Source organism: Neolamprologus brichardi, chromosome 14 (assembly GCF_056152115.1).
Source record: "Neolamprologus brichardi isolate AB-2024 chromosome 14, ASM5615211v1, whole genome shotgun sequence".
Lineage (NCBI taxonomy): Eukaryota > Metazoa > Chordata > Actinopteri > Cichliformes > Cichlidae > Neolamprologus > Neolamprologus brichardi.
This window is the reverse complement of record NC_142117.1, coordinates 35,847,401-35,867,757: the sequence shown is the minus strand read 5'-3', so window position 1 is coordinate 35,867,757 and position 20,357 is coordinate 35,847,401. Positions and strand designations below refer to the sequence as shown.

The 20,357-nt window shown below is 55.2% G+C and overlaps 52 non-coding genes and 4 pseudogenes across 52 annotated transcripts; all 56 read right to left on the bottom strand.

The window, feature by feature from the left end:
• Window positions 1–129: 129 nt before the first annotated feature.
• LOC148099549 (U5 spliceosomal RNA) lies at window positions 130–235 on the bottom strand (annotated as a pseudogene).
• A 229-nt stretch (window positions 236–464) lies between these two features.
• On the bottom strand, window positions 465–655 carry LOC148099548 (U2 spliceosomal RNA). Its single transcript, XR_015720643.1, has one exon. It is a non-coding gene; the product is annotated as a U2 spliceosomal RNA (small nuclear RNA).
• A 185-nt stretch (window positions 656–840) lies between these two features.
• Window positions 841–953, bottom strand: LOC148099547 (U5 spliceosomal RNA). The gene has a single exon (XR_015720380.1). It is a non-coding gene; the product is annotated as a U5 spliceosomal RNA (small nuclear RNA).
• Window positions 954–1,182: 229 nt separating this feature from the next.
• On the bottom strand, window positions 1,183–1,373 carry LOC148099546 (U2 spliceosomal RNA). The gene has a single exon (XR_015720676.1). It is a non-coding gene; the product is annotated as a U2 spliceosomal RNA (small nuclear RNA).
• A 185-nt stretch (window positions 1,374–1,558) lies between these two features.
• LOC148099545 (U5 spliceosomal RNA) lies at window positions 1,559–1,664 on the bottom strand (annotated as a pseudogene).
• Window positions 1,665–1,893: 229 nt separating this feature from the next.
• Window positions 1,894–2,084, bottom strand: LOC148099544 (U2 spliceosomal RNA). Its single transcript, XR_015720166.1, has one exon. It is a non-coding gene; the product is annotated as a U2 spliceosomal RNA (small nuclear RNA).
• Window positions 2,085–2,269: 185 nt separating this feature from the next.
• LOC148099543 (U5 spliceosomal RNA) lies at window positions 2,270–2,382 on the bottom strand. Its single transcript, XR_015720379.1, has one exon. It is a non-coding gene; the product is annotated as a U5 spliceosomal RNA (small nuclear RNA).
• A 229-nt stretch (window positions 2,383–2,611) lies between these two features.
• On the bottom strand, window positions 2,612–2,802 carry LOC148099542 (U2 spliceosomal RNA). Its single transcript, XR_015720092.1, has one exon. It is a non-coding gene; the product is annotated as a U2 spliceosomal RNA (small nuclear RNA).
• A 172-nt stretch (window positions 2,803–2,974) lies between these two features.
• Window positions 2,975–3,087, bottom strand: LOC148099541 (U5 spliceosomal RNA). The gene has a single exon (XR_015720378.1). It is a non-coding gene; the product is annotated as a U5 spliceosomal RNA (small nuclear RNA).
• A 229-nt stretch (window positions 3,088–3,316) lies between these two features.
• Window positions 3,317–3,507, bottom strand: LOC148099540 (U2 spliceosomal RNA). Its single transcript, XR_015720086.1, has one exon. It is a non-coding gene; the product is annotated as a U2 spliceosomal RNA (small nuclear RNA).
• A 185-nt stretch (window positions 3,508–3,692) lies between these two features.
• LOC148099539 (U5 spliceosomal RNA) lies at window positions 3,693–3,805 on the bottom strand. The gene has a single exon (XR_015720377.1). It is a non-coding gene; the product is annotated as a U5 spliceosomal RNA (small nuclear RNA).
• Window positions 3,806–4,048: 243 nt separating this feature from the next.
• Window positions 4,049–4,239, bottom strand: LOC148099538 (U2 spliceosomal RNA). Its single transcript, XR_015720109.1, has one exon. It is a non-coding gene; the product is annotated as a U2 spliceosomal RNA (small nuclear RNA).
• A 194-nt stretch (window positions 4,240–4,433) lies between these two features.
• On the bottom strand, window positions 4,434–4,546 carry LOC148099537 (U5 spliceosomal RNA). Its single transcript, XR_015720376.1, has one exon. It is a non-coding gene; the product is annotated as a U5 spliceosomal RNA (small nuclear RNA).
• Window positions 4,547–4,775: 229 nt separating this feature from the next.
• Window positions 4,776–4,966, bottom strand: LOC148099536 (U2 spliceosomal RNA). The gene has a single exon (XR_015720642.1). It is a non-coding gene; the product is annotated as a U2 spliceosomal RNA (small nuclear RNA).
• A 185-nt stretch (window positions 4,967–5,151) lies between these two features.
• On the bottom strand, window positions 5,152–5,264 carry LOC148099535 (U5 spliceosomal RNA). The gene has a single exon (XR_015720432.1). It is a non-coding gene; the product is annotated as a U5 spliceosomal RNA (small nuclear RNA).
• A 229-nt stretch (window positions 5,265–5,493) lies between these two features.
• On the bottom strand, window positions 5,494–5,684 carry LOC148099534 (U2 spliceosomal RNA). The gene has a single exon (XR_015720670.1). It is a non-coding gene; the product is annotated as a U2 spliceosomal RNA (small nuclear RNA).
• Window positions 5,685–5,869: 185 nt separating this feature from the next.
• LOC148099533 (U5 spliceosomal RNA) lies at window positions 5,870–5,982 on the bottom strand. Its single transcript, XR_015720375.1, has one exon. It is a non-coding gene; the product is annotated as a U5 spliceosomal RNA (small nuclear RNA).
• Window positions 5,983–6,210: 228 nt separating this feature from the next.
• On the bottom strand, window positions 6,211–6,401 carry LOC148099532 (U2 spliceosomal RNA). The gene has a single exon (XR_015720184.1). It is a non-coding gene; the product is annotated as a U2 spliceosomal RNA (small nuclear RNA).
• Window positions 6,402–6,586: 185 nt separating this feature from the next.
• Window positions 6,587–6,699, bottom strand: LOC148099531 (U5 spliceosomal RNA). Its single transcript, XR_015720431.1, has one exon. It is a non-coding gene; the product is annotated as a U5 spliceosomal RNA (small nuclear RNA).
• A 229-nt stretch (window positions 6,700–6,928) lies between these two features.
• Window positions 6,929–7,119, bottom strand: LOC148099530 (U2 spliceosomal RNA). The gene has a single exon (XR_015720675.1). It is a non-coding gene; the product is annotated as a U2 spliceosomal RNA (small nuclear RNA).
• A 185-nt stretch (window positions 7,120–7,304) lies between these two features.
• Window positions 7,305–7,410, bottom strand: LOC148099529 (U5 spliceosomal RNA; annotated as a pseudogene).
• A 229-nt stretch (window positions 7,411–7,639) lies between these two features.
• Window positions 7,640–7,830, bottom strand: LOC148099528 (U2 spliceosomal RNA). The gene has a single exon (XR_015720165.1). It is a non-coding gene; the product is annotated as a U2 spliceosomal RNA (small nuclear RNA).
• A 185-nt stretch (window positions 7,831–8,015) lies between these two features.
• LOC148099527 (U5 spliceosomal RNA) lies at window positions 8,016–8,128 on the bottom strand. The gene has a single exon (XR_015720219.1). It is a non-coding gene; the product is annotated as a U5 spliceosomal RNA (small nuclear RNA).
• A 229-nt stretch (window positions 8,129–8,357) lies between these two features.
• LOC148099526 (U2 spliceosomal RNA) lies at window positions 8,358–8,548 on the bottom strand. The gene has a single exon (XR_015720159.1). It is a non-coding gene; the product is annotated as a U2 spliceosomal RNA (small nuclear RNA).
• A 185-nt stretch (window positions 8,549–8,733) lies between these two features.
• LOC148099525 (U5 spliceosomal RNA) lies at window positions 8,734–8,846 on the bottom strand. Its single transcript, XR_015720374.1, has one exon. It is a non-coding gene; the product is annotated as a U5 spliceosomal RNA (small nuclear RNA).
• A 229-nt stretch (window positions 8,847–9,075) lies between these two features.
• LOC148099524 (U2 spliceosomal RNA) lies at window positions 9,076–9,266 on the bottom strand. The gene has a single exon (XR_015720091.1). It is a non-coding gene; the product is annotated as a U2 spliceosomal RNA (small nuclear RNA).
• A 185-nt stretch (window positions 9,267–9,451) lies between these two features.
• LOC148099523 (U5 spliceosomal RNA) lies at window positions 9,452–9,564 on the bottom strand. The gene has a single exon (XR_015720373.1). It is a non-coding gene; the product is annotated as a U5 spliceosomal RNA (small nuclear RNA).
• Window positions 9,565–9,793: 229 nt separating this feature from the next.
• LOC148099522 (U2 spliceosomal RNA) lies at window positions 9,794–9,984 on the bottom strand. Its single transcript, XR_015720084.1, has one exon. It is a non-coding gene; the product is annotated as a U2 spliceosomal RNA (small nuclear RNA).
• Window positions 9,985–10,169: 185 nt separating this feature from the next.
• LOC148099521 (U5 spliceosomal RNA) lies at window positions 10,170–10,282 on the bottom strand. The gene has a single exon (XR_015720372.1). It is a non-coding gene; the product is annotated as a U5 spliceosomal RNA (small nuclear RNA).
• Window positions 10,283–10,525: 243 nt separating this feature from the next.
• On the bottom strand, window positions 10,526–10,716 carry LOC148099520 (U2 spliceosomal RNA). Its single transcript, XR_015720107.1, has one exon. It is a non-coding gene; the product is annotated as a U2 spliceosomal RNA (small nuclear RNA).
• Window positions 10,717–10,910: 194 nt separating this feature from the next.
• Window positions 10,911–11,023, bottom strand: LOC148099519 (U5 spliceosomal RNA). Its single transcript, XR_015720371.1, has one exon. It is a non-coding gene; the product is annotated as a U5 spliceosomal RNA (small nuclear RNA).
• A 229-nt stretch (window positions 11,024–11,252) lies between these two features.
• Window positions 11,253–11,443, bottom strand: LOC148099518 (U2 spliceosomal RNA). The gene has a single exon (XR_015720626.1). It is a non-coding gene; the product is annotated as a U2 spliceosomal RNA (small nuclear RNA).
• A 185-nt stretch (window positions 11,444–11,628) lies between these two features.
• On the bottom strand, window positions 11,629–11,741 carry LOC148099517 (U5 spliceosomal RNA). The gene has a single exon (XR_015720430.1). It is a non-coding gene; the product is annotated as a U5 spliceosomal RNA (small nuclear RNA).
• A 228-nt stretch (window positions 11,742–11,969) lies between these two features.
• Window positions 11,970–12,160, bottom strand: LOC148099516 (U2 spliceosomal RNA). The gene has a single exon (XR_015720652.1). It is a non-coding gene; the product is annotated as a U2 spliceosomal RNA (small nuclear RNA).
• A 185-nt stretch (window positions 12,161–12,345) lies between these two features.
• Window positions 12,346–12,458, bottom strand: LOC148099515 (U5 spliceosomal RNA). Its single transcript, XR_015720510.1, has one exon. It is a non-coding gene; the product is annotated as a U5 spliceosomal RNA (small nuclear RNA).
• Window positions 12,459–12,687: 229 nt separating this feature from the next.
• LOC148099514 (U2 spliceosomal RNA) lies at window positions 12,688–12,878 on the bottom strand. The gene has a single exon (XR_015720659.1). It is a non-coding gene; the product is annotated as a U2 spliceosomal RNA (small nuclear RNA).
• Window positions 12,879–13,070: 192 nt separating this feature from the next.
• LOC148099513 (U5 spliceosomal RNA) lies at window positions 13,071–13,183 on the bottom strand. The gene has a single exon (XR_015720530.1). It is a non-coding gene; the product is annotated as a U5 spliceosomal RNA (small nuclear RNA).
• Window positions 13,184–13,368: 185 nt separating this feature from the next.
• LOC148099512 (U2 spliceosomal RNA) lies at window positions 13,369–13,542 on the bottom strand (annotated as a pseudogene).
• A 169-nt stretch (window positions 13,543–13,711) lies between these two features.
• On the bottom strand, window positions 13,712–13,824 carry LOC148099511 (U5 spliceosomal RNA). The gene has a single exon (XR_015720370.1). It is a non-coding gene; the product is annotated as a U5 spliceosomal RNA (small nuclear RNA).
• A 242-nt stretch (window positions 13,825–14,066) lies between these two features.
• LOC148099510 (U2 spliceosomal RNA) lies at window positions 14,067–14,257 on the bottom strand. The gene has a single exon (XR_015720183.1). It is a non-coding gene; the product is annotated as a U2 spliceosomal RNA (small nuclear RNA).
• A 185-nt stretch (window positions 14,258–14,442) lies between these two features.
• On the bottom strand, window positions 14,443–14,555 carry LOC148099509 (U5 spliceosomal RNA). The gene has a single exon (XR_015720369.1). It is a non-coding gene; the product is annotated as a U5 spliceosomal RNA (small nuclear RNA).
• A 229-nt stretch (window positions 14,556–14,784) lies between these two features.
• Window positions 14,785–14,975, bottom strand: LOC148099508 (U2 spliceosomal RNA). Its single transcript, XR_015720125.1, has one exon. It is a non-coding gene; the product is annotated as a U2 spliceosomal RNA (small nuclear RNA).
• A 320-nt stretch (window positions 14,976–15,295) lies between these two features.
• LOC148099507 (U2 spliceosomal RNA) lies at window positions 15,296–15,486 on the bottom strand. The gene has a single exon (XR_015720062.1). It is a non-coding gene; the product is annotated as a U2 spliceosomal RNA (small nuclear RNA).
• Window positions 15,487–15,671: 185 nt separating this feature from the next.
• Window positions 15,672–15,784, bottom strand: LOC148099506 (U5 spliceosomal RNA). The gene has a single exon (XR_015720368.1). It is a non-coding gene; the product is annotated as a U5 spliceosomal RNA (small nuclear RNA).
• Window positions 15,785–16,027: 243 nt separating this feature from the next.
• On the bottom strand, window positions 16,028–16,218 carry LOC148099505 (U2 spliceosomal RNA). The gene has a single exon (XR_015720223.1). It is a non-coding gene; the product is annotated as a U2 spliceosomal RNA (small nuclear RNA).
• A 194-nt stretch (window positions 16,219–16,412) lies between these two features.
• Window positions 16,413–16,525, bottom strand: LOC148099504 (U5 spliceosomal RNA). The gene has a single exon (XR_015720367.1). It is a non-coding gene; the product is annotated as a U5 spliceosomal RNA (small nuclear RNA).
• A 242-nt stretch (window positions 16,526–16,767) lies between these two features.
• LOC148099503 (U2 spliceosomal RNA) lies at window positions 16,768–16,958 on the bottom strand. The gene has a single exon (XR_015720182.1). It is a non-coding gene; the product is annotated as a U2 spliceosomal RNA (small nuclear RNA).
• Window positions 16,959–17,143: 185 nt separating this feature from the next.
• On the bottom strand, window positions 17,144–17,256 carry LOC148099502 (U5 spliceosomal RNA). Its single transcript, XR_015720396.1, has one exon. It is a non-coding gene; the product is annotated as a U5 spliceosomal RNA (small nuclear RNA).
• A 240-nt stretch (window positions 17,257–17,496) lies between these two features.
• LOC148099501 (U2 spliceosomal RNA) lies at window positions 17,497–17,687 on the bottom strand. The gene has a single exon (XR_015720630.1). It is a non-coding gene; the product is annotated as a U2 spliceosomal RNA (small nuclear RNA).
• Window positions 17,688–17,872: 185 nt separating this feature from the next.
• LOC148099500 (U5 spliceosomal RNA) lies at window positions 17,873–17,985 on the bottom strand. The gene has a single exon (XR_015720366.1). It is a non-coding gene; the product is annotated as a U5 spliceosomal RNA (small nuclear RNA).
• A 243-nt stretch (window positions 17,986–18,228) lies between these two features.
• On the bottom strand, window positions 18,229–18,419 carry LOC148099499 (U2 spliceosomal RNA). Its single transcript, XR_015720112.1, has one exon. It is a non-coding gene; the product is annotated as a U2 spliceosomal RNA (small nuclear RNA).
• Window positions 18,420–18,604: 185 nt separating this feature from the next.
• LOC148099498 (U5 spliceosomal RNA) lies at window positions 18,605–18,717 on the bottom strand. Its single transcript, XR_015720429.1, has one exon. It is a non-coding gene; the product is annotated as a U5 spliceosomal RNA (small nuclear RNA).
• A 229-nt stretch (window positions 18,718–18,946) lies between these two features.
• On the bottom strand, window positions 18,947–19,137 carry LOC148099497 (U2 spliceosomal RNA). The gene has a single exon (XR_015720121.1). It is a non-coding gene; the product is annotated as a U2 spliceosomal RNA (small nuclear RNA).
• Window positions 19,138–19,322: 185 nt separating this feature from the next.
• On the bottom strand, window positions 19,323–19,435 carry LOC148099496 (U5 spliceosomal RNA). Its single transcript, XR_015720365.1, has one exon. It is a non-coding gene; the product is annotated as a U5 spliceosomal RNA (small nuclear RNA).
• A 229-nt stretch (window positions 19,436–19,664) lies between these two features.
• Window positions 19,665–19,855, bottom strand: LOC148099495 (U2 spliceosomal RNA). Its single transcript, XR_015720611.1, has one exon. It is a non-coding gene; the product is annotated as a U2 spliceosomal RNA (small nuclear RNA).
• Window positions 19,856–20,047: 192 nt separating this feature from the next.
• LOC148099494 (U5 spliceosomal RNA) lies at window positions 20,048–20,160 on the bottom strand. The gene has a single exon (XR_015720446.1). It is a non-coding gene; the product is annotated as a U5 spliceosomal RNA (small nuclear RNA).
• Between the last annotated feature and the right edge of the window lie 197 nt (window positions 20,161–20,357).

The window sequence follows — 20,357 nt, the reverse complement described above, 5'->3', positions numbered from 1 at the left end:
TTTCACTTGGCTCACAGGGAGGGCTCCGCTTCAAATCTCCGCCCACCCACAGTAGCTCACAGGCCTGCAGAGCTCGCTGGAACTGCGTGCTTTCTTCTATTTCTTCTTTTGAACAACGAGGAGAGGGCCCAGCCAGAAGGCAGACCCTGCCAAAAATAGGTGCAACTCCTTAGCCTCACTCTCCACGGAAGTAAAAGGCGAAAGACTTGTACGTTTTGAAGAGAAGCCAGAGTGTGTGTTTCTTTGGCCTCGCAGGAAGCCGCAGTGACTCCTCGTCCCGGCTTCCGGCGTCACGGTAGGCCCTGTTTGCTTGGCTGAAGGGGCAGATCTTAGGCCCCGCCTTCTCTGCTCCAGAGTTCGACTGTGACTGGAGAGGAGCACGTTCGCGGCTTCAGGCTGCTTTCTGGCTCTTGGCTTGGCAGACCTTACTTTGTTTGGCTTTCTTGCTTTTGCACAAAGTCAGCAAAGGGGGCACCGTTCCCGGAGGCGCTGCAATACCAGGTCGATGCGTGGAGCGAACGGAGCGAGCCCCTTATTCGGCTCCCTGTTCTAAAAATGCGTTTAATACGTTGCCCCCGAATCGGGGGCGTATCAGATATTAAACTGATAAGAACAGATACTACACTTGATCTTAGCCAAAAGGCCGAGAAGCGATGGCCTCCTGCAGGTTCCTGGCTGAGCCGCCTTCTCGGGACACTTCTCGCTTGTGACGGTGCGCTCTTTTACTTGGCTCACAGGGAGGGCTCCGCTTCAAATCTCCGCCCACCCACAGTAGCTCACAGGCCTGCGGAGCTCCCTGGAACTGCGCGCTTTCTTCTATTGAACAACGAGGAGAGGGCCCAGCCAGAAGGCAGACCCTGCCAAAAATAGGTGCAACTCCTTAGCCTCACTCTCCACGGAAGTCTTTAGTAAAAGGCGAAAGACTTGTACGTTTTGAAGAGAAGCCAGAGTGTGTGTTTCTTTGGCCTCGCAGGAAGCCGCAGTGACTCCTCGTCCCGGCTTCCGGCGTCACGGTAGGCCCTGTTTGCTTGGCTGAAGGGGCAGATCTTAGGCCCCGCCTTCTCTGCTCCAGAGTTCGACTGTGACTGGAGAGGAGCACGTTCGCGGCTTCAGGCTGCTTTCTGGCTCTTGGCTTGGCAGACCTTACTTTGTTTGGCTTTCTTGCTTTTGCACAAAGTCAGCAAAGGGGGCACCGTTCACGGAGGCGCTGCAATACCGGGTCGATGCGTGGAGCGAACGGAGCGAGCCCCTTATTCGGCTCCCTGTTCTAAAAATGCGTTTAATACGTTGCCCCCGAATCGGGGGCGTATCAGATATTAAACTGATAAGAACAGATACTACACTTGATCTTAGCCAAAAGGCCGAGAAGCGATGGCCTCCTGCAGGTTCCTGGCTGAGCCGCCTTCTCGGGACACTTCTCGCTTGTGACGGTGCGCTCTTTCACTTGGCTCACAGGGTGGGCTCCGCTTCAAATCTCCGCCCACCCACAGTAGCTCACAGGCCTGCGGAGCTCCCTGGAACTGCGCGCTTTCTTCTATTGAACAACGAGGAGGGGGCCCAGCCAGAAGGCAGACCCTGCCAAAAATAGGTGCAACTCCTTAGCCTCACTCTCCACGGAAGTAAAAGGCGAAAGACTTGTACGTTTTGAAGAGAAGCCAGAGTGTGTGTTTCTTTGGCCTCGCAGGAAGCCGCAGTGACTCCTCGTCCCGGCTTCCGGCGTCACGGTAGGCCCTGTTTGCTTGGCTGAAGGGGCAGATCTTAGGCCCCGCCTTCTCTGCTCCAGAGTTCGACTGTGACTGGAGAGGAGCACGTTCGCGGCTTCAGGCTGCTTTCTGGCTCTTGGCTTGGCAGACCTTACTTTGTTTGGCTTTCTTGCTTTTGCACAAAGTCAGCAAAGGGGGCACCGTTCCCGGAGGCGCTGCAATACCGGGTCGATGCGAGGAGCCAACGGAGCGAGCCCCTTATTCGGATCTCTGTTCTAAAAATGCGTTTAATACGTTGCCCCCGAATCGGGGGCGTATCAGATATTAAACTGATAAGAACAGATATTACACTTGATCTTAGCCAAAAGACCGAGAAGCGATGGCCTCCTGCAGGTTCCTGGCTGAGCCGCCTTCTCGGGACACTTCTCGCTTGTGACGGTGCGCTCTTTTACTTGGCTCACAGGGAGGGCTCCGCTTCAAATCTCCGCCCACCCACAGTAGCTCACAGGCCTGCGGAGCTCCCTGGAACTGCGCGCTTTCTTCTATTGAACAACGAGGAGAGGGCCCAGCCAGAAGGCAGACCCTGCCAAAAATAGGTGCAACTCCTTAGCCTCACTCTCCACGGAAGTCTTTAGTAAAAGGCGAAAGACTTGTACGTTTTGAAGAGAAGCCAGAGTGTGTGTTTCTTTGGCCTCGTAGGAAGCCGCAGTGACTCCTCGTCCCGGCTTCCGGCGTCACGGTAGGCCCTGTTTGCTTGGCTGAAGGGGCAGATCTTAGGCTCCGCCTTCTCTGCTCCAGAGTTCGACTGTGACTGGAGAGGAGCACGTTCGCGGCTTCAGGCTGCTTTCTGGCTCTTGGCTTGGCAGACCTTACTTTGTTTGGCTTTCTTGCTTTTGCACAAAGTTAGCAAAGGGGGCACTGTTCCCGGAGGCGCTGCAATACCGGGTCGATGCGTGGAGCGAACGGAGCGAGCCACTTATTTGGCTCCCTGTTCTAAAAATGCGTTTAATACGTTGCCCCCGAATCGGGGGCGTATCAGATATTAAACTGATAAGAACAGATACTACACTTGATCTTAGCCAAAAGGCCGAGAAGCGATGGCCTCCTGCAGGTTCCTGGCTGAGCCGCCTTCTCGGGACACTTCTCGCTTGTGACGGTGCGCTCTTTCACTTGGCTCACAGGGAGGACTCCGCCCACCCACAGTAGCTCACAGGCCTGCGGAGCTCCCTGGAACTGAGCGCGTTCTTCTATTGAACAACGAGGAGAGGGCCCAGCCAGAAGGCAGACCCTGCCAAAAATAGGTGCAACTCCTTAGCCTCACTCTCCACGGAAGTCTTTAGTAAAAGGCGAAAGACTTGTACGTTTTGAAGAGAAGCCAGAGTGTGTGTTTCTTTGGCCTCGCAGGAAGCCGCAGTGACTCCTCGTCCCGGCTTCCGGCGTCACGGTAGGCCCTGTTTGCTTGGCTGAAGGGGCAGATCTTAGGCTCCGCCTTCTCTGCTCCAGAGTTCGACTGTGACTGGAGAGGAGCACGTTCGCGGCTTCAGGCTGCTTTCTGGCTCTTGGCTTGGCAGACCTTACTTTGTTTGGCTTTCTTGCTTTTGCAAAAAGTCAGCAAAGGGGGCACCGTTCCCGGAGGCGCTGCAATACCGGGTCGATGCGTGGAGCGAACGGAGCGAGCCCTTTATTCGGCTCCCTGTTCTAAAAATGCCTTTAACACGTTGCCCCCGAATCGGGGGCGTATCAGATATTAAACTGATAAGAACAGATACTACACTTGATCTTAGCCAAAAGGCCGAGAAGCGATGGCCTCCTGCAGGTTCCTGGCTGAGCCGCCTTCTCGGGACACTTCTCGCTTGTGACGGTGCGCTCTTTCACTTGGCTCACAGGGTGGGCTCCGCTTCAAATCTCCGCCCACCCACAGTAGCTCACAGGCCTGCGGAGCTCCCTGGAACTGCGCGCTTTCTTCTATTGAACAACGAGGAGAGGGCCCAGCCAGAAGGCAGACCCTGCCAAAAATAGGTGCAACTCCTTAGCCTCACTCTCCACGGAAGTCTTTAGTAAAAGGCGAAAGACTTGTACGTTTTGAAGAGAAGCCAGAGTGTGTGTTTCTTTGGCCTCGCAGGAAGCCGCAGTGACTCCTCGTCCCGGCTTCCGGCGTCACGGTAGGCCCTGTTTGCTTGGCTGAAGGGGCAGATCTTAGGCCCCGCCTTCTCTGCTCCAGAGTTCGACTGTGACTGGAGAGGGGTGACTGGAGAGGAGCACGTTCGCGGCTTCAGCCTGCTTTCTGGCTCTTGGCTTGGCAGACCTTACTTTGTTTGGCTTTCTTGATTTTGCACAAAGTCAGCAAAGGGGGCACCGTTCCCGGAGGCGCTGCAATACCGGGTCGATGCGTGGAGCGAATGGAGCGAGCCCCTTATTCGGCTCCATGTTCTAAAAATGCGTTTAATACGTTGCCCCCGAATCGGGGGCGTATCAGATATTAAACTGATAAGAACAAATGCTACACTTGATCTTAGCCAAAAGGCCGAGAAGCGATGGCCTCCTGCAGGTTCCTGGCTGAGCCGCCTTCTCGGGACACTTCTCGCTTGTGACGGTGCGCTCTATCACTTGGCTCACAGGGAGGGCTCTGCTTCAAATCTCCGCCCACCCACAGTAGCTCAGAGCCCTGCGGAGCTCTCTTGAACTGCGCGCTATCTTCTATTTCTTCTTTTGAACAACGAGGAGAGGGCCCAGCCAGAAGGCAGACCCTGCCAAAAATAGGTGCAACTCCTTAGCCTCACTCTCCACGGAAGTCTTTAGTAAAAGGCGAAAGACTTGTACGTTTTGAAGAGAAGCCAGAGTGTGTGTTTCTTTGGCCTCGCAGGAAGCCGCAGTGACTCCTGGTCCCGGCTTCCGGCGTCACGGTAGACCCTGTTTGCTTGGCTGAAGGGGCAGATCTTAGGCCCCGCCTTCTCTGCTCCAGAGTTCGACTGTGACTGGAGAGGAGCACGTTCGCGGCTTCAGGCTGCTTTCTGGCTCTTGGCTTGGCAGACCTTACTTTGTTTGGCTTTCTTGCTTTTGCACAAAGTCAGCAAAGGGGGCACCGTTCCCGGAGGCGCTGCAATACCAGGTCGATGCGTGGAGCGAACGGAGCGAGCCCCTTATTCGGCTCCCTGTTCTAAAAATGCGTTTAATACGTTGCCCCCGAATCGGGGGCGTATCAGATATTAAACTGATAAGAACAGATACTACACTTGATCTTAGCCAAAAGGCCGAGAAGCGATGGCCTCCTGCAGGTTCCTGGCTGAGCCGCCTTCTCGGGACACTTCTCGCTTGTGACGGTGCGCTCTTTCACTTGGCTCACAGGGAGGGCTCCGCTTCAAATCTCCGCCCACCCACAGTAGCTCACAGGCCTGCGGAGCTCCCTAGAACTGCGCGCTTTCTTCTATTGAACAACGAGGAGAGGGCCCAGCCAGAAGGCAGACTCTGCCAAAAATAGGTGCAACTCCTTAGCCTCACTCTCCACGGAAGTCTTTAGTAAAAGGCGAAAGACTTGTACGTTTTGAAGAGAAGCTAGAGTGTGTGTTTCTTTGGCCTCGCAGGAAGCCGCAGTGACTCCTCGTCCCGGCTTCCGGCGTCACGGTAGGCCCTGTTTGCTTGGCTGAAGGGGCAGATCTTAGGCCCCGCCTTCTCTGCTCCAGAGTTCGACTGTGACTGGAGAGGAGCACGTTCGCGGCTTCAGGCTGCTTTCTGGCTCTTGGCTTGGCAGACCTTACTTTGTTTGGCTTTCTTGCTTTTGCACAAAGTCAGCAAAGGGGGCACCGTTCACGGAGGCGCTGCAATACCGGGTCGATGCGTGGAGCGAACGGAGCGAGCCCCTTATTCGGCTCCCTGTTCTAAAAATGCATTTAATACGTTGCCCCCGAATCGGGGGCGTATCAGATATTAAACTGATAAGAACAGATACTACACTTGATCTTAGCCAAAAGGCCGAGAAGCGATGGCCTCCTGCAGGTTCCTGGCTGAGCCGCCTTCTCGGGACACTTCTCGCTTGTGACGGTGCGCTCTTTCACTTGGCTCACAGGGTGGGCTCCGCTTCAAATCTCCGCCCACCCACAGTAGCTCACAGGCCTGCGGAGCTCCCTGGAACTGCGCGCTTTCTTCTATTGAACAACGAGGAGGGGGCCCAGCCAGAAGGCAGACCCTGCCAAAAATAGGTGCAACTCCTTAGCCTCACTCTCCACGGAAGTCTTTAGTAAAAGGCGAAAGACTTGTACGTTTTGAAGAGAAGCCAGAGTGTGTGTTTCTTTGGCCTCGTAGGAAGCCGCAGTGACTCCTCGTCCCGGCTTCCGGCGTCACGGTAGGCCCTGTTTGCTTGGCTGAAGGGGCAGATCTTAGGCTCCGCCTTCTCTGCTCCAGAGTTCGACTGTGACTGGAGAGGAGCACGTTCGCGGCTTCAGGCTGCTTTCTGGCTCTTGGCTTGGCAGACTTACTTTGTTTGGCTTTCTTGCTTTTGCACAAAGTCAGCAAAGGGGGCACCGTTCCCGGAGGCGCTGCAATAACGGGTGGATGCGTGGACCGAACGGAGCGAGCCCCTTATTCGGCTCCCTGTTCTAAAAATGCGTTTAATACGTTGCCCCCGAATCGGGGGCGTATCAGATATTAAACTGATAAGAACAGATACTACACTTGATCTTAGCCAAAAGGCCGAGAAGCGATGGCCTCCTGCAGGTTCCTGGCTGAGCCGCCTTCTCGGGACACTTCTCGCTTGTGACGGTGCGCTCTTTCACTTGGCTCACAGGGAGGGCTCCGCTTCAAATCTCCGCCCACCCACAGTAGCTCACAGGCCTGCGGAGCTCCCTAGAACTGCGCGCTTTCTTCTATTGAACAACGAGGAGAGGGCCCAGCCAGAAGGCAGACTCTGCCAAAAATAGGTGCAACTCCTTAGCCTCACTCTCCACGGAAGTCTTTAGTAAAAGGCGAAAGACTTGTACGTTTTGAAGAGAAGCTAGAGTGTGTGTTTCTTTGGCCTCGCAGGAAGCCGCAGTGACTCCTGGTCCCGGCTTCCGGCGTCACGGTAGGCCCTGTTTGCTTGGCTGAAGGGGCAGATCTTAGGCCCCGCCTTCTCTGCTCCAGAGTTCGACTGTGACTGGAGAGGAGCACGTTCGCGGCTTCAGGCTGCTTTCTGGCTCTTGGCTTGGCAGACCTTACTTTGTTTGGCTTTCTTGCTTTTGCACAAAGTCAGCAAAGGGGGCACCGTTCACGGAGGCGCTGCAATACCGGGTCGATGCGTGGAGCGAACGGAGCGAGCCCCTTATTCGGCTCCCTGTTCTAAAAATGCGTTTAATACGTTGCCCCCGAATCGGGGGCGTATCAGATATTAAACTGATAAGAACAGATACTACACTTGATCTTAGCCAAAAGGCCGAGAAGCGATGGCCTCCTGCAGGTTCCTGGCTGAGCCGCCTTCTCGGGACACTTCTCGCTTGTGACGGTGCGCTCTTTCACTTGGCTCACAGGGTGGGCTCCGCTTCAAATCTCCGCCCACCCACAGTAGCTCACAGGCCTGCGGAGCTCCCTGGAACTGCGCGCTTTCTTCTATTGAACAACGAGGAGGGGGCCCAGCCAGAAGGCAGACCCTGCCAAAAATAGGTGCAACTCCTTAGCCTCACTCTCCACGGAAGTAAAAGGCGAAAGACTTGTACGTTTTGAAGAGAAGCCAGAGTGTGTGTTTCTTTGGCCTCGCAGGAAGCCGCAGTGACTCCTCGTCCCGGCTTCCGGCGTCACGGTAGGCCCTGTTTGCTTGGCTGAAGGGGCAGATCTTAGGCCCCGCCTTCTCTGCTCCAGAGTTCGACTGTGACTGGAGAGGAGCACGTTCGCGGCTTCAGGCTGCTTTCTGGCTCTTGGCTTGGCAGACCTTACTTTGTTTGGCTTTCTTGCTTTTGCACAAAGTCAGCAAAGGGGGCACCGTTCCCGGAGGCGCTGCAATACCGGGTCGATGCGAGGAGCCAACGGAGCGAGCCCCTTATTCGGATCTCTGTTCTAAAAATGCGTTTAATACGTTGCCCCCGAATCGGGGGCGTATCAGATATTAAACTGATAAGAACAGATATTACACTTGATCTTAGCCAAAAGACCGAGAAGCGATGGCCTCCTGCAGGTTCCTGGCTGAGCCGCCTTCTCGGGACACTTCTCGCTTGTGACGGTGCGCTCTTTTACTTGGCTCACAGGGAGGGCTCCGCTTCAAATCTCCGCCCACCCACAGTAGCTCACAGGCCTGCGGAGCTCCCTGGAACTGCGCGCTTTCTTCTATTGAACAACGAGGAGAGGGCCCAGCCAGAAGGCAGACTCTGCCAAAAATAGGTGCAACTCCTTAGCCTCACTCTCCACGGAAGTCTTTAGTAAAAGGCGAAAGACTTGTACGTTTTGAAGAGAAGCCAGAGTGTGTGTTTCTTTGGCCTCGTAGGAAGCCGCAGTGACTCCTCGTCCCGGCTTCCGGCGTCACGGTAGGCCCTGTTTGCTTGGCTGAAGGGGCAGATCTTAGGCTCCGCCTTCTCTGCTCCAGAGTTCGACTGTGACTGGAGAGGAGCACGTTCGCGGCTTCAGGCTGCTTTCTGGCTCTTGGCTTGGCAGACCTTACTTTGTTTGGCTTTCTTGCTTTTGCACAAAGTCAGCAAAGGGGGCACCGTTCCCGGAGGCGCTGCAATACCGGGTTGATGCGTGGAGCGAACGGAGCGAGCCCCTTATTCGGGTCCCTGTTCTAAAAATGCGTTTAATACGTTGCCCCCGAATCGGGGGCGTATCAGATATTAAACTGATAAGAACAGATACTACACTTGATCTTAACCAAAAGGCCGAGAAGCGATGGCCTCCTGCAGGTTCCTGGCTGAGCCGCCTTCTCGGGACACTTCTCGCTTGTGACGGTGCGCTCTTTCACTTGGCTCACAGGGAGGGCTCCGCTTCAAATCGCCGCCCACCCACAGTAGCTCAAAGGCCTGCAGAGCTCCCTGGAACTGCGCGCTTTCTTCTATTGAACAACGAGGAGAGGGCCCAGCCAGAAGGCAGACCCTGCCAAAAATAGGTGCAACTCCTTAGCCTCACTCTCCACGGAAGTCTTTAGTAAAAGGCGAAAGACTTGTACGTTTTGAAGAGAAGCCAGAGTGTGTGTTTCTTTGGCCTCGCAGGAAGCCGCAGTGACTCCTCGTCCCGGCTTCCGGCGTCACGGTAGTCCCTGTTTGCTTGGCTGAAGGGGCAGATCTTAGGCTCCGCCTTCTCTGCTCCAGAGTTCGACTGTGTCTGGAGAGGAGCACGTTCGCGGCTTCAGGCTGCTTTCTGGCTCTTGGCTTGGCAGACCTTACTTTGTTTGGCTTTCTTGCTTTTGCACAAAGTTAGCAAAGGGGGCACTGTTCCCGGAGGCGCTGCAATACCGGGTCGATGCGTGGAGCGAACGGAGCGAGCCACTTATTTGGCTCCCTGTTCTAAAAATGCGTTTAATACGTTGCCCCCGAATCGGGGGCGTATCAGATATTAAACTGATAAGAACAGATACTACACTTGATCTTAGCCAAAAGGCCGAGAAGCGATGGCCTCCTGCAGGTTCCTGGCTTAGCCGCCTTCTCGGGACACTTCTCGCTTGTGACGGTGCGCTCTTTCACTTGGCTCACAGGGAGGACTCCGCTTCAAATCTCCGCCCACCCACAGTAGCTCACAGGCCTGCGGAGCTCCCTGGAACTGAGCGCGTTCTTCTATTGAACAACGAGGAGAGGGCCCAGCCAGAAGGCAGACCCTGCCAAAAATAGGTGCAACTCCTTAGCCTCACTCTCCACGGAAGTCTTTAGTAAAAGGCGAAAGACTTGTACGTTTTGAAGAGAAGCCAGAGTGTGTGTTTCTTTGGCCTCGCAGGAAGCCGCAGTGACTCCTCGTCCCGGCTTCCGGCGTCACGGTAGGCCCTGTTTGCTTGGCTGAAGGGACAGATCTTAGGCTCCGCCTTCTCTGCTCCAGAGTTCGACTGTGACTGGAGAGGAGCACGTTCGCGGCTTCAGGCTGCTTTCTGGCTCTTGGCTTGGCAGACCTTACTTTGTTTGGCTTTCTTGCTTTTGCAAAAAGTCAGCAAAGGGGGCACCGTTCCCGGAGGCGCTGCAATACCGGGTCGATGCGTGGAGCGAACGGAGCGAGCCCTTTATTCGGCTCCCTGTTCTAAAAATGCCTTTAACACGTTGCCCCCGAATCGGGGGCGTATCAGATATTAAACTGATAAGAACAGATACTACACTTGATCTTAGCCAAAAGGCCGAGAAGCGATGGCCTCCTGCAGGTTCCTGGCTGAGCCGCCTTCTCGGGACACTTCTCGCTTGTGACGGTGCGCTCTTTCACTTGGCTCACAGGGTGGGCTCCGCTTCAAATCTCCGCCCACCCACAGTAGCTCACAGGCCTGCGGAGCTCCCTGGAACTGCGCGCTTTCTTCTATTGAACAACGAGGAGAGGGCCCAGCCAGAAGGCAGACCCTGCCAAAAATAGGTGCAACTCCTTAGCCTCACTCTCCACGGAAGTCTTTAGTAAAAGGCGAAAGACTTGTACGTTTTGAAGAGAAGCCAGAGTGTGTGTTTCTTTGGCCTCGCAGGAAGCCGCAGTGACTCCTCGTCCCGGCTTCCGGCGTCACGGTAGGCCCTGTTTGCTTGGCTGAAGGGGCAGATCTTAGGCCCCGCCTTCTCTGCTCCAGAGTTCGACTGTGACTGGAGAGGGGTGACTGGAGAGGAGCACGTTCGCGGCTTCAGCCTGCTTTCTGGCTCTTGGCTTGGCAGACCTTACTTTGTTTGGCTTTCTTGCTTTTGCACAAAGTCAGCAAAGGGGGCACCGTTCCCGGAGGCGCTGCAATACCGGGTCGATGCGTGGAGCGAATGGAGCGAGCCCCTTATTCGGCTCCATGTTCTAAAAATGCGTTTAATACGTTGCCCCCGAATCGGGGGCGTATCAGATATTAAACTGATAAGAACAAATGCTACACTTGATCTTAGCCAAAAGGCCGAGAAGCGATGGCCTCCTGCAGGTTCCTGGCTGAGCCGCCTTCTCGGGACACTTCTCGCTTGTGACGGTGCGCTCTATCACTTGGCTCACAGGGAGGGCTCTGCTTCAAATCTCCGCCCACCCACAGTAGCTCAGAGCCCTGCGGAGCTCTCTTGAACTGCGCGCTATCTTCTATTTCTTCTTTTGAACAACGAGGAGAGGGCCCAGCCAGAAGGCAGACCCTGCCAAAAATAGGTGCAACTCCTTAGCCTCACTCTCCACGGAAGTCTTTAGTAAAAGGCGAAAGACTTGTACGTTTTGAAGAGAAGCCAGAGTGTGTGTTTCTTTGGCCTCGCAGGAAGCCGCAGTGACTCCTGGTCCCGGCTTCCGGCGTCACGGTAGACCCTGTTTGCTTGGCTGAAGGGGCAGATCTTAGGCCCCGCCTTCTCTGCTCCAGAGTTCGACTGTGACTGGAGAGGAGCACGTTCGCGGCTTCAGGCTGCTTTCTGGCTCTTGGCTTGGCAGACCTTACTTTGTTTGGCTTTCTTGCTTTTGCACAAAGTCAGCAAAGGGGGCACCGTTCCCGGAGGCGCTGCAATACCAGGTCGATGCGTGGAGCGAACGGAGCGAGCCCCTTATTCGGCTCCCTGTTCTAAAAATGCGTTTAATACGTTGCCCCCGAATCGGGGGCATATCAGATATTAAACTGATAAGAACAGATACTACACTTGATCTTAGCCAAAAGGCCGAGAAGCGATGGCCTCCTGCAGGTTCCTGGCTGAGCCGCCTTCTCGGGACACTTCTCGCTTGTGACGGTGCGCTCTTTCACTTGGCTCACAGGGAGGGCTCCGCTTCAAATCTCCGCCCACCCACAGTAGCTCACAGGCCTGCGGAGCTCCCTAGAACTGCGCGCTTTCTTCTATTGAACAACGAGGAGAGGGCCCAGCCAGAAGGCAGACTCTGCCAAAAATAGGTGCAACTCCTTAGCCTCACTCTCCACGGAAGTCTTTAGTAAAAGGCGAAAGACTTGTACGTTTTGAAGAGAAGCTAGAGTGTGTGTTTCTTTGGCCTCGCAGGAAGCCGCAGTGACTCCTCGTCCCGGCTTCCGGCGTCACGGTAGGCCCTGTTTGCTTGGCTGAAGGGGCAGATCTTAGGCCCCGCCTTCTCTGCTCCAGAGTTCGACTGTGACTGGAGAGGAGCACGTTCGCGGCTTCAGGCTGCTTTCTGGCTCTTGGCTTGGCAGACCTTACTTTGTTTGGCTTTCTTGCTTTTGCACAAAGTCAGCAAAGGGGCACCGTTCCCGGAGGCGCTGCAATACCGGGTCGATGCGTGGAGCGAACGGAGCGAGCCCCTTATTCGGCTCCCTGTTCTAAAAATGCGTTTAATACGTTGCCCCCGAATCGGGGGCGTATCAGATATTAAACTGATAAGAACAGATACTACACTTGATCTTAGCCAAAAGGCCGAGAAGCGATGGCCTCCTGCAGGTTCCTGGCTGAGCCGCCTTCTCGGGACACTTCTCGCTTGTGACGGTGCGCTCTTTCACTTGGCTCACAGGGAGGGCTCCGCTTCAAATCTCCGCCCACCCACAGAAGCTCACAGGCCTGCGGAGCTCCCTGGAACTGCGCGCTTTCTTCTATTGAACAACGAGGAGAGGGCCCAGCCAGAAGGCAGACCCTGCCAAAAATAGGTGCAACTCCTTAGCCTCACTCTCCACGGAAGTCTTTAGTAAAAAGCGAAAGACTTGTACGTTTTGAAGAGAAGCCAGAGTGTGTGTTTCTTTGGCCTCGCAGGAAGCCGCAGTGACTCCTCGTCCCGGCTTCCGGCGTCACGGTAGGCCCTGTTTGCTTGGCTGAAGGGGCAGATCTTAGGCCCCGCCTTCTCTGCTCCAGAGTTCGAGTGTGACTGGAGAGGAGCACGTTCGCGGCTTCAGGCTGCTTTCTGGCTCTTGGCTTGGCAGACCTTACTTTGTTTGGCTTTCTTGCTTTTGCACAAAGTCAGCAAAGGGGGCACCGTTCCCGGAGGCGCTGCAATACCGGGTCGATGCGTGGAGTGAACGGAGCGAGCCCCTTATTCGGCTCCCTGTTCTAAAAATGCGTTTAATACGTTGCCCCCGAATCGGGGGCATATCAGATATTAAACTGATAAGAACAGATACTACACTTGATCTTAGCCAAAAGGCCGAGAAGCGATGGCCTCCTGCAGGTTCCTGGCTGAGCCGCCTTCTCGGGACACTTCTCGCTTGTGACGGTGCGCTCTTTCACTTGGCTCACAGGGAGGGCTCCGCTTCAAATCTCCGCCCACCCACAGTAGCTCACAGGCCTGCGGAGCTCCCTGGAACTGCGCGCTTTCTTCTATTGAACAACGAGGAGAGGGCTCAGCCAGAAGGCAGAAGGCAGACCCTGCCAAAAATAGGTGCAACTCCTTAGCCTCACTCTCCACGGAAGTCTTTAGTAAAAGGTGAAAGACTTGTACGTTTTGAAGAGAAGCCAGAGTGTGTGTTTCTTTGGCCTCGCAGGAAGCCGCAGTGACTCCTGGTCCCGGCTTCCGGCGTCACGGTAGGCCCTGTTTGCTTGGCTGAAGGGGCAGATCTTAGGCCCCGCCTTCTCTGCTCCAGAGTTCGACTGTGACTGGAGAGGAGCACGTTCGCGGCTTCAGGCTGCTTTCTGGCTCTTGGCTTGGCAGACCTTACTTTGTTTGGCTTTCTTGCTTTTGCACAAAGTGCGAGCCCCTTATTCGACTCCCTGTTCTAAAAATGCGTTTAATACGTTGCCCCCCAATCGGGGGCGTATCAGATATTAAACTGATAAGAACAGATACTACACTTGATCTTAGCCAAAAGGCCTCCTGCAGGTTCCTGGCTGAGCCGCCTTCTCGGGACACTTCTCGCTTGTGACGGTGCGCTCTTTCACTTGGCTCACAGGGAGGGCTCCGCTTCAAATCTCCGCCCACCCACAGTAGCTCACAGGCCTGCGGAGCTCCCTGGAACTGCGCACTTTCTTCTATTGAACAACGAGGAGAGGGCCCAGCCAGAAGGCAGACCCTGCCAAAAATAGGTGCAACTCCTTAGCCTCACTCTCCACGGAAGTCTTTAGTAAAAGGCGAAAGACTTGTACGTTTTGAAGAGAAGCCAGAGTGTGTGTTTCTTTGGCCTCGCAGGAAGCCGCAGTGACTCCTCGTCCCGGCTTCCGGCGTCACGGTAGGCCCTGTTTGCTTGGCTGAAGGGGCAGATCTTAGGCCGCGCCTTCTCTGCTCCAGAGTTCGACTGTGACCGGAGAGGGGTGACTGGAGAGGAGCACGTTCGCGGCTTCAGGCTGCTTTCTGGCTCTTGGCTTGCCAGACTTACTTTGTTTGGCTTTCTTGCTTTTGCACAAAGTCAGCAAAGGGGGCACCGTTCCCGGAGGCGCTGCAATAACGGGTGGATGCGTGGACCGAACGGAGCGAGCCCCTTATTCGGCTCCCTGTTCTAAAAATGCGTTTAATACGTTGCCCCCGAATCGGGGGCGTATCAGATATTAAACTGATAAGAACAGATACTACACTTGATCTTAGCCAAAAGGCCGAGAAGCGATGGCCTCCTGCAGGTTCCTGGCTGAGCCGCCTTCTCGGGACACTTCTCGCTTGTGACGGTGCGCTCTTTCACTTGGCTCACAGGGAGGGCTCCGCTTCAAATCTCCGCCCACCCACAGTAGCTCACAGGCCTGCGGAGCTCCCTGGAACTGCGCGCTTTCTTCTATTGAACAACGAGGAGAGGGCCCAGCCAGAAGGCAGACCCTGCCAAAAATAGGTGCAACTCCTTAGCCTCACTCTCCACGGAAGTCTTTAGTAAAAGGCGAAAGACTTGTACGTTTTGAAGAGAAGCCAGAGTGTGTGTTTCTTTGGCCTCGCAGGAAGCCGCAGTGACTCCTCGTCCCGGCTTCCGGCGTCACGGTAGGCCCTGTTTGCTTGGCTGAAGGGGCAGATCTTAGGCCCCGCCTTCTCTGCTCCAGAGTTCGACTGTGACTGGAGAGGAGCACGTTCGCGGCTTCAGGCTGCTTTCTGGCTCTTGGCTTGGCAGACCTTACTTTGTTTGGCTTTCTTGCTTTTGCACAAAGTCAGCAAAGGGGGCACCGTTCCCGGAGGCGCTGCCATACCGGGTCGATGCGTGGAGCGAACGGAGCGAGCCCCTTATTCGGCTCCCTGTTTTAAAAATGCGTTTAATACGTTGCCCCCGAATCGGGGGCGTATCAGATATTAAACTGATAAGAACAGATACTACACTTGATCTTAACCAAAAGGCCGAGAAGCGATGGCCTCCTGCAGGTTCCTGGCTGAGCCGCCTTCTCGGGACACTTCTCGCTTGTGACGGTGCGCTCTTTCACTTGGCTCACAGGGAGGGCTCCGCTTCAAATCTCCGCCCACCCACAGTAGCTCACAGGCCTGCGGAGCTCCCTGGAACTGCGCGCTTGGCTGAAGGGGCAGATCTTAGGCCCCGCCTTCTCTGCTCCAGAGTTCGACTGTGACTGGAGAGGAGCACGTTCGCGGCTTCAGGCTGCTTTCTGGCTGCTTTCTGGCTCTTGGCTTGGCAGACCTTACTTTGTTTGGCTTTCTTGCTTTTGCACAAAGTCAGCAAAGGGGGCACCGTTCCCGGAGGCGCTGCAATACCGGGTCGATGCGTGGAGCGAACGGAGCGAGCCCCTTATTCGACTCCCTGTTCTAAAAATGCGTTTAATACGTTGCCCCCCAATCGGGGGCGTATCAGATATTAAACTGATAAGAACAGATACTACACTTGATCTTAGCCAAAAGGCCGAGAAGCGATGGCCTCCTGCAGGTTCCTGGCTGAGCCGCCTTCTCGGGACACTTCTCGCTTGTGACGGTGCGCTCTTTCACTTGGCTCACAGGGAGGGCTCCGCTTCAAATCTCCGCCCACCCACAGTAGGTCACAGGCCTGCGGAGCTCCCTGGAACTGCGCGCTTTCTTCTATTCAACAACGAGGAGGGGGCCCAGCCAGAAGGCAGACCCTGCCAAAAATAGGTGCAACTCCTTAGCCTCACTCTCCACGGAAGTCTTTAGTAAAAGGCGAAAGACTTGTACGTTTTGAAGAGAAGCCAGAGTGTGTGTTTCTTTGGCCTCGCAGGAAGCCGCAGTGACTCCTCGTCCCGGCTTCCGGCGTCACGGTAGGCCCTGTTTGCTTGGCTGAAGGGGCAGATCTTAGGCCCCGCCTTCTCTGCTCCAGAGTTCGACTGTGACTGGAGAGGGGTGACTGGAGAGGAGCACGTTCGCAGCTTCAGGCTGCTTTCTGGCTCTTGGCTTGCCAGACCTTACTTTGTTTGGCTTTCTTGCTTTTGCACAAAGTCAGCAAAGGAGGCACCGTTCCCGGAGGCGCTGCAATAACGGGTGGATGCGTGGACCGAACGGAGCGAGCCCCTTATTCGGCTCCCTGTTCTAAAAATGCGTTTAATACGTTGCCCCCGAATCGGGGGCGTATCAGATATTAAACTGATAAGAACAGACACTACACTTGACCTTAGCCAAAAGGCCGAGAAGCGATGGCCTCCTGCAGGTTCCTGGCTGAGCCGCCTTCTCGGGACACTTCTCGCTTGTGACGGTGCGCTCTATCACTTGGCTCACAGGGAGGGCTCTGCTTCAAATCTCCGCCCACCCACAGTAGCTCAGAGCCCTGCGGAGCTCTCTTGAACTGCGCGCTATCTTCTATTTCTTCTATTGAACAACGAGGAGAGGGCCCAGCCAGAAGGCAGACCCTGCCAAAAATAGGTGCAACTCCTTAGCCTCACTCTCCACGGAAGTCTTTAGTAAAAGGCGAAAGACTTGTACGTTTTGAAGAGAAGCCAGAGTGTGTGTTTCTTTGGCCTCGCAGGAAGCCGCAGTGACTCCTCGTCCCGGCTTCCGGCGTCACGGTAGGCCCTGTTTGCTTGGCTGAAGGGGCAGATCTTAGGCCGCGCCTTCTCTGCTCCAGAGTTCGACTGTGACCGGAGAGGGGTGACTGGAGAGGAGCACGTTCGCGGCTTCAGGCTGCTTTCTGGCTCTTGGCTTGCCAGACTTACTTTGTTTGGCTTTCTTGCTTTTGCACAAAGTCAGCAAAGGGGGCACCGTTCCCGGAGGCGCTGCAATAACGGGTGGATGCGTGGACCGAACGGAGCGAGCCCCTTATTCGGCTCCCTGTTCTAAAAATGCGTTTAATACGTTGCCCCCGAATCGGGGGCGTATCAGATATTAAACTGATAAGAACAGATACTACACTTGATCTTAGCCAAAAGGCCGAGAAGCGATGGCCTCCTGCAGGTTCCTGGCTGAGCCGCCTTCTCGGGACACTTCTCGCTTGTGACGGTGCGCTCTTTCACTTGGCTCACAGGGAGGGCTCCGCTTCAAATCTCCGCCCACCCACAGTAGCTCACAGGCCTGCGGAGCTCCCTGGAACTGCGCGCTTTCTTCTATTGAACAACGAGGAGGGGGCCCAGCCAGAAGGCAGACCCTGCCAAAAATAGATGCAACTCCTTAGCCTCACTCTCCACGGAAGTCTTTAGTAAAAGGCGAAAGACTTGTACGTTTTGAAGAGAAGCCAGAGTGTGTGTTTCTTTGGCCTCGCAGGAAGCCGCAGTGACTCCTCGTCCCGGCTTCCGGCGTCACGGTAGGCCCTGTTTGCTTGGCTGAAGGGGCAGATCTTAGGCCCCGCCTTCTCTGCTCCAGAGTTCGACTGTGACTGGAGAGGAGCACGTTCGCGGCTTCAGGCTGCTTTCTGGCTGCTTTCTGGCTCTTGGCTTGGCAGACCTTACTATGTTTGGCTTTCTTGCTTTTGCACAAAGTCAGCAAAGGGGGCACCGTTCCCGGAGGCGCTGCAATACCGGGTCGATGCGTGGAGCGAACGGAGCGAGCCCCTTATTCGACTCCCTGTTCTAAAAATGCGTTTAATACGTTGCCCCCGAATCGGGGGCGTATCAGATATTAAACTGATAAGAACAGATACTACACTTGATCTTAGCCAAAAGGCCGAGAAGCGATGGCCTCCTGCAGGTTCCTGGCTTAGCCGCCTTCTCGGGACACTTCTCGCTTGTGACGGTGCGCTCTTTCACTTGGCTCACAGGGAGGGCTCCGCTTCAAATCTCCGCCCACCCACAGTAGCTCACAGGCCTGCGGAGCTCTCTGGAACTGCGCGCTTTCTTCTATTGAACAACGAGGAGGGGGCCCAGCCAGAAGGCAGACCCTGCCAAAAATAGGTGCAACTCCTTAGCCTCACTCTCCACGGAAGTCTTTAGTAAAAGGCGAAAGACTTGTACGTTTTGAAGAGAAGCCAGAGTGTGTGTTTCTTTGGCCTCGCAGGAAGCCGCAGTGACTCCTTGTCCCGGCTTCCGGCGTCACGGTAGGCCCTGTTTGCTTGGCTGAAGGGGCAGATCTTAGGCCCCGCCTTCTCTGCTCCAGAGTTCGACTGTGACTGGAGAGGGGTGACTGGAGAGGAGCACGTTCGCGGCTTCAGGCTGCTTTCTGGCTCTTTGCTTGGCAGACCTTACTTTGTTTGGCTTTCTTGCTTTTGCACAAAGTCAGCAAAGGGGGCACTGTTCTCGGAGGCGCTGCAATACCGGGTCGATGCGTGGAGCGAACGGAGCGAGCCCCTTATTCGGCTCCCTGTTCTAAAAATGCGTTTAATACGTTGCCCCCGAATCGGGGGCATATCAGATATTAAACTGATAAGAACAGATACTACACTTGATCTTAGCCAAAAGGCCGAGAAGCGATGGCCTCCTGCAGGTTCCTGGCTGAGCCGCCTTCTCGGGACACTTCTCGCTTGTGACGGTGCGCTCTTTCACTTGGCTCACAGGGAGGGCTCCGCTTCTAATCTCCGCCCACCCACAGTAGCTCACAGGCCTGCGGAGCTCCCTGGAACTGCGCACTTTCTTCTATTGAACAACGAGGAGAGGGCCCAGCCAGAAGGCAGACTCTGCCAAAAATAGGTGCAACTCCTTAGCCTCACTCTCCACGGAAGTCTTTAGTAAAAGGCGAAAGACTTGTACGTTTTGAAGAGAAGCTAGAGTGTGTGTTTCTTTGGCCTCGCAGGAAGCCGCAGTGACTCTTCGTCCCGGCTTCCGGCGTCACGGTAGGCCCTGTTTGCTTGGCTGAAGGGGCAGATCTTAGGCCCCGCCTTCTCTGCTCCAGAGTTCGAGTGTGACTGGAGAGGAGCACGTTCGCAGCTTCAGGCTGCTTTCTGGCTCTTGGCTTGCCAGACCTTACTTTGTTTGGCTTTCTTGCTTTTGCACAAAGTCAGCAAAGGGGGCACCCTTCCCAGAGGCGCTGCAATACCGGGTCGATGCGTGGAGCGAACGGAGCGAGCCCCTTATTCGGCTCCCTGTTCTAAAAATGCGTTTAATACGTTGCCCCCAAATCGGGGGCATATCAGATATTAAACTGATAAGAACAGATACTACACTTGATCTTAGCCAAAAGGCCGAGAAGCGATGGCCTCCTGCAGGTTCCTGGCTGAGCCGCCTTCTCGGGACACTTCTCGCTTGTGACGGTGCGCTCTTTCACTTGGCTCACAGGGAGGGCTCCGCTTCAAATCTCCGCCCACCCACAGTAGGTCACAGGCCTGCGGAGCTCCCTGGAACTGCGCGCTTTCTTCTATTCAACAACGAGGAGGGGGCCCAGCCAGAAGGCAGACCCTGCCAAAAATAGGTGCAACTCCTTAGCCTCACTCTCCACGGAAGTCTTTAGTAAAAGGCGAAAGACTTGTACGTTTTGAAGAGAAGCCAGAGTGTGTGTTTCTTTGGCCTCGCAGGAAGCCGCAGTGACTCCTCGTCCCGGCTTCCGGCGTCACGGTAGGCCCTGTTTGCTTGGCTGAAGGGGCAGATCTTAGGCCCCGCCTTCTCTGCTCCAGAGTTCGAGTGTGACTGGAGAGGAGCACGTTCGCGGCTTCAGGCTGCTTTCTGGCTCTTGGCTTGGCAGACCTTACTTTGTTTGGCTTTCTTGCTTTTGCACAAAGTCAGCAAAGGGGGCACCGTTCCCGGAGGCGCTGCAATACCGGGTCGATGCGTGGAGCGAACGGAGCGAGCCCCTTATTCGGCTCCCTGTTCTAAAAATGCGTTTAATACGTTGCCCCCGAATCGGGGGCGTATCAGATATTAAACTGATAAGAACAGATACTACACTTGATCTTAGCCAAAAGGCCGAGAAGCGATGGCCTCCTGCAGGTTCCTGGCTGAGCCGCCTTCTCGGGACACTTCTTGCTTGTGACGGTGCGCTCTTTCACTTGGCTCACAGGGAGGGCTCCGCTTCAAATCTCCGCCCACCCACAGTAGCTCACAGGCCTGCGGAGCTCCCTGGAACTGCGCGCTTTCTTCTATTGAACAACGAGGAGAGGGCCCAGCCAGAAGGCAGAAGGCAGACCCTGCCAAAAATAGGTGCAACTCCTTAGCCTCACTCTCCACGGAAGTCTTTAGTAAAAGGCGAAAGACTTGTACGTTTTGAAGAGAAGCCAGAGTGTGTGTTTCTTTGGCCTCGCAGGAAGCCGCAGTGACTCCTCGTCCCGGCTTCCGGCGTCACGGTAGGCCCTGTTTGCTTGGCTGAAGGGGCAGATCTTAGGCCCCGCCTTCTCTGCTCCAGAGTTCGACTGTGACTGGAGAGGAGCACGTTCGCGGCTTCAGGCTGCTTTCTGGCTCTTGGCTTGGCAGACCTTACTTT